The 5,562-nt window shown below is 37.7% G+C and overlaps 1 long non-coding RNA gene across 2 annotated transcripts; it reads right to left on the bottom strand.

Moving 5' to 3' along the window:
• Window positions 1-3,269: 3,269 nt before the first annotated feature.
• Window positions 3,270-5,357, bottom strand: LOC126877785 (uncharacterized). Of its 2 annotated transcripts, XR_007695330.1 has the most exons (4): window positions 5,089-5,357; window positions 4,429-4,568; window positions 3,727-4,116; window positions 3,270-3,649 (listed from the first exon to the last, which is right to left on the bottom strand). It is a non-coding gene; the product is annotated as an uncharacterized LOC126877785 (long non-coding RNA). The 2 variants fall into 2 exon arrangements; XR_007695329.1 differs by having other exon boundaries at window positions 3,270-4,116.
• Between the last annotated feature and the right edge of the window lie 205 nt (window positions 5,358-5,562).

The raw sequence follows: 5,562 nt of genomic DNA on the forward strand, positions 1-5,562 counted from the left end.
CATCCGATTGTTCGCATCGTACAGTGTGTAGTGTAATAGTGGATATTAAACAATAAATATTTGCTACGATATGTATAACTAATTGCTTCAGTTCGCAGTCAGAATTAGCTCAAACTCGCGCTATATCTAAAAAAATGTTCTTAAGTTACACAGACGGTTGTCTGTCATCTCGGAAGATGCAGTCATTGAAATCAGCGTTTGAATGTCATATTTTCTGGATGATATAATTTTCATCGGTAAAATTAGAACATATGAATTATCACAAACCAGGAATTAAGCCAAGTTTACGCAACGTGTTTATGCACCAGTTATAGTTTACATAAGAAATTCCAAATTATTTACATAATACGTCATACTAATACGTCAAAAAAATCATTTAGTAAAATCCATGTCTCATCGAAATATGAAAAATACGAAAAAGAAAGCAGGAAACTATGGAGAACGATAGAATTCGATCGAGGAATCGGTCTCGTTCGGATAAAGAGGCTCTAGAACGTACGCAGGCCTAGTGGCCCCGATACTGGAAGAGGCCTCCATTGTGCGAAACCCACGAAGATGGAGATAACGTAATGAAACTAACTGGCTTGCTCTGACCAATTAACCAACCCAACTACGGCATAATATTTAACGTACACTCGCCGCCTTCCCCTGTTCACGTGGCCACGTTTACGCGATGGATATAGCGTTACATGAAAACGCGTTGCGAGGGAATCTCGCGTGATGATGAATTCGCTCACGCGGATCATCCCAGCGTGAGTTACAAGTACCTTCACGCGATTGACGGATCAAATATTCATGGCAATTCGATTGGAATTATATTCGTGGGCCATAAAAATATTCACCTTCGCGATTTTATCGATCTATTCAAGACAGATTGGAAATCGATGTGTCGGAGATGAAAGAACACCTGTCGGAGATAAAAGAACACCGGAGCCTTTGGAACTTTGGATAACCCCGCAACATTGTAACCTAGAGTCTACTAAAACAGTAATTAAACAATTGTAGTTATTCAATCCGATTGTAATTGTTCGAGATAGGTGATAGTGAGCTCTGGCTCGAGGCGACAGTCTGTCGCCCAACGTAGCCGCGGCCAACGGGATGACAAAAGGACGTACTCACAAAGTCTAAGTCTGGTTAAAACGTGAAATAACCACTGATCGCGAAGATGTTACTCTTTAGTCGATGAGATCGCGAGCGAGAATGACTTTCCCGTCCCGATGATACCACGGAGGAAAACTATATTGGGGCGTGTCTAAGGACACGAGATCGGATTCGTCGAGAAAAGCCTCCGTTCAGAAAGTAAGGGAAATTGTCGTTGCCGCTAATTGGTCAATCTCTATACCGGTGGTTAGAAAAAGATGCTGGCTGTTTTCGAGGGGAAGTTGCTAGTGGGAGACGCCGCTCGTTGAAAAATTGGTCTCCCCTATTTTCCCGTAGTGGGGACAAAGATTGTTTGTCTGTTTGATGGACTTTAGTTGACTAAATCTTAAGATTTATAACGAGCCCTCGAGCTAGCTGAACATGTACTGTGGAGACGCATCGACATCTGGCAATTATCTTACTCCAGGAATAGGGTCTGCGCGTGGCGAGCCACGGGACAAAAACCGTTGGAATATTTACTGTCACGTGTCGCCACGAATATTTCTTTTAAGCTATAGGATTTTAAGCTTTTGAGCTATAGGATTACTCCATACCTTTGTTAAACAAAGCGTTCATCCCTTGGTCGCGGCTACGTTGGGCGACAGACTGTCGCCTCGAGCCAGAGCTCACTATCACCAATCTCGAACAATTACAATCCGATTAAATAACTACAATTGTTTAATTACTGCTATAGTAGACTCTAGGTTACAATGTTGCGGGGTTATCCAAAGTTCCAAAGGCTCCGGTGTTCTTTCATCTCCGACAGATGAAATATTTTTATTCTCTGATTTATAATTTTGGAAGTGTAAGGATTTCGTCGAGTGAACGAAGAATATTCGTAACGGAGTACCACGTCTTTAAATCAGGAATTTTTGATAAATAAGTAACGTAAGGTTTTCTGAAGCAGATTACTGCAAAAAAAAGAAATTCATCATAAATATTTATAATATTAGATAAATATTAAAAATGCCTTTTTATGCAAATGCGAGAGGTATATTACCATGAGACTGCGTTCGCATGATAACGATGATAATGGTCGCAGAAACTGTTTTTTGCCTAACGGTATTTTAACATAGACATCGTGTTTTTTGATGGTTACAAAAAAAAAAAAATTAAATTTTATAGATTATGTATAATCAATTAATTCAGTGATCAGAATTTTAAAGAAACTTTTTAATAGAATAAATGAGAACTCGAAAGGGCAAATACGTGGAATTGTAACAATGTGTTAAGGTGTAGGAAGATTTAAGATTAAGCTGTTACTGTTAATTTGTGTTTCCGCCTGTTTGCACGCGTCTGACCATAGACAGGCACGCTCTACTGCGGCTGCCAGGCATCCGCTGCACGTGAGCAATCGTATTTGAATATAACATCTGTTTGATTTGTTTTTACCAACTTTGTGTACCACTAATTACCAGTGGCGAAATTCAGAAATTATTCCTATTTCCTCGAAACAAAAAACATAGAATCTCGTCTTTTTAGATATATGATTTTACTTGGATATGTCTTACAGTTCGAACACCTAACCGATTTTCTGTACATTTAGTATTTATAATAATAGACTTTAGACTAGCTTCACGTACGAATATACAGGGTGGTTGGTAACTGGTGGTACAAGCGGAAAGGGGGTGATTCTACGCGAAAAAAGAAAATATAGAATAGAAATCTTTCGTTCGAGGCTTTGTTTTCGAGAAAATCAACTTTGAATCTTATCTCGTTATAACGGATCTCACTGTAGATCGTTGTCTCGATGGAAAAATTAAGAAAAAAATTTTTATTCTATATTTTCGACTTCTTTCACCCCCTTTCCGCTTGTACCATCAGTTACCATCCACATCCATTCCATATACATCCTGTCCATAAAATTATGAAATACCTACATTTTTCAATTATGTTCAAAATTCTACAGACCTCCCCCTTCCCCGAAATCTCATTTTGCGCTTTCGTCAATCATAAAAGTTTATTTGCGAAAACAAGCAGCCCAAGAAGAACAATTTGCGTCAGTCTAAAATTACCATCACGCATCAAGGAACGTACCTGACGTCAACAAACCTGAAGTCCCTCCCATATTTAACTCTACTAAGCCAACCACGGGAGTTCCGCGTTCAAAATACCAATCGTTCGTTTATTTGTATGAGAAAAGATTTGTCGGTGGCTGGGGAGGAAACGAGCCGAAGCGCGGATAGGTGAATGTCGGAAGAGAAGGGGAAAACCTTCCGAGTCCTGAAACAATTTTCGTTTCGAACAGCTCGTCCTGCTGGTGGGGAGGGTTGCATAAATATTCGAGGTTGCGCATCGTGCTCGACATAGCTGGAAACTGCTGGCAAGCGAACAAGTGGTGGAGAAGGAGCACCAGGACCTTAGTTTCGCCACAGCTCAGTACCAGTTGCGCTCCATACGAGTATTCATCCAACCTGCTCGAAAGGGTGGAATTCCAACGTGAAGACATTGAGTTCGGTGACATCGGTGAGTTTAAATCCACTATATCTTCTATGAAATCATCGTGACGCTAAATGTAGTTACAAGAAATCATTCTAATTTATTTCTGTGTGTAATTTCTTTTCTTCATTTCGCGTGGTTTCTTACTTGGTCAAAAAGGTGAGGAACTTTTATGCGAGGATACTGTTGATAAATTTTCATCGTCCATCCTTTATTGAATTTATACGCAAGACCATCGACGTTGAGTTTCGCTCGATCATTGTCTATCGAATAATTATAAAATTTATTCTGATTTTTGTGCGTCTTCGGTCCTTTCCTTAGCTTTGTCCGATTCTTTTTTATTTGATCTGATTGATTGTAGCAATTTAAATACGAGGAGACTGCTGGTCAGTTCGAATCGATTATTTTCTGTGCAGTAATCGTAGCAAAATGAATATATTCTAATTTATACGTGTCCTTTGTCCCACTTTGTGCCCGCTCTTTTTCCCCTACTTTCTACTGTTTCGAGGCATGAATGAATCCTCTGAACTTGTTGCTCTGGCAGTGAATGAAAAGTGAAGTTTAGGATTGGAAAGTGAAATGAAAGTTTCAATTCCTCGCTTGTGTTTCACTTGTGGAAAGAATCTTCATCAGAAGTTTGACATTTTTGATAGACGCAAGTGTTTGTGCTTACATTTAGATTTTAGAAAGAATTTTGAATTGTATATGTCGATTACGTATATTGGTCATTTAAAAAAATCATAAACACTGTTCAAGCTTCTAAGGTACAATGAGAAAAATACAATGTTCATCATTTTATCTTTCCCATGCATTACTGTACTATTACTTAGTGCTGGAAGTTATAAATACCTCTTGTCGTAACTTATCAAAATGTTCTGCTCAATGATATAGTCCCATTCATCCCCTGTCATTCCCACCCACCATTTACATCTCATAACATAATAATAAAACAGTACTTGACATGATTAATAACATATTAAAAGCATCACCTAGAAGAGATGAATTATTTCATAATATAAACTTTCATGTTTATTAATCCCTTAATGTTTTTGTATTCTAATACTTTTGTATATCGCTTATGCTGTAGGTTGAATATGCAAATTAATATTTTTATAGATATAATTTAAATAATACTCGATAATAGCACTGGATAATATTATATCGAGTACTATTCCTCGAATATTTTACACGTTTTTCCATATTACATAATGGAACATAATTTTTGTCTAAATTACGATGCTTCTAATTAAATTTAAATATAAACGAAAGATTGCTTTCCTTCAAAGTTATTGAAATTCGTAAGAAAAGCGAAAGACAAAACAGAATCGATGTATCGATTAATTCCTTAAAAATTTCTACTCGATAACTGGCCCTTAACATTTCACGAACTATACGCGTTTTAATATTCATGGTTACAAGAAAGTAAGAAGAAAGAAGCCGAAATAGGTCGACGCGTGTTAGCGGCATATTTTTTATTCATGTACCCACTTCAAAGTCGTCTATACATACCTCACCGACCTAATACGAACAGCTCTCTTTTCGGTCTCCTCCCTTTTATTTCTCTCGCATTTTTCTTCTTCCATTTCCTCCTGCCCCCCCCCCCTCTCACTCTCTCTCTCTCGTTCGTTCCTTTGGCCTGGATATTTTTCGCGTGGTTCGAGCAACGATGAATTTCCGTGCCGCGAAATTGATGACACGAGGGATAATGAAAATTTATCGAGTATAATAGCCGACGTTCTGATCAAAGACCAAGCCAATCCGTGCCTAAAAAAAAAAAATTTTTGGATACCGTCAATGAAGCTGTATTATATTTACATATAAACTATATTATATATGGGACGCAGGTGTTCTATATTAAACATAGCTAAATATAGGTAAATGCAATTAAATAGAGTTAAATATACCGTAATGAAATATATTTAGTTTATGAAACTTTTCCTAAATTAAATGGGAAAATTATTCGCATAGTTGGAAATTCGTATA

Source organism: Bombus huntii, unplaced genomic scaffold (assembly GCF_024542735.1).
Source record: "Bombus huntii isolate Logan2020A unplaced genomic scaffold, iyBomHunt1.1 ctg00000244.1, whole genome shotgun sequence".
In the NCBI taxonomy this organism is placed as follows: Eukaryota; Metazoa; Arthropoda; class Insecta; order Hymenoptera; family Apidae; genus Bombus; species Bombus huntii.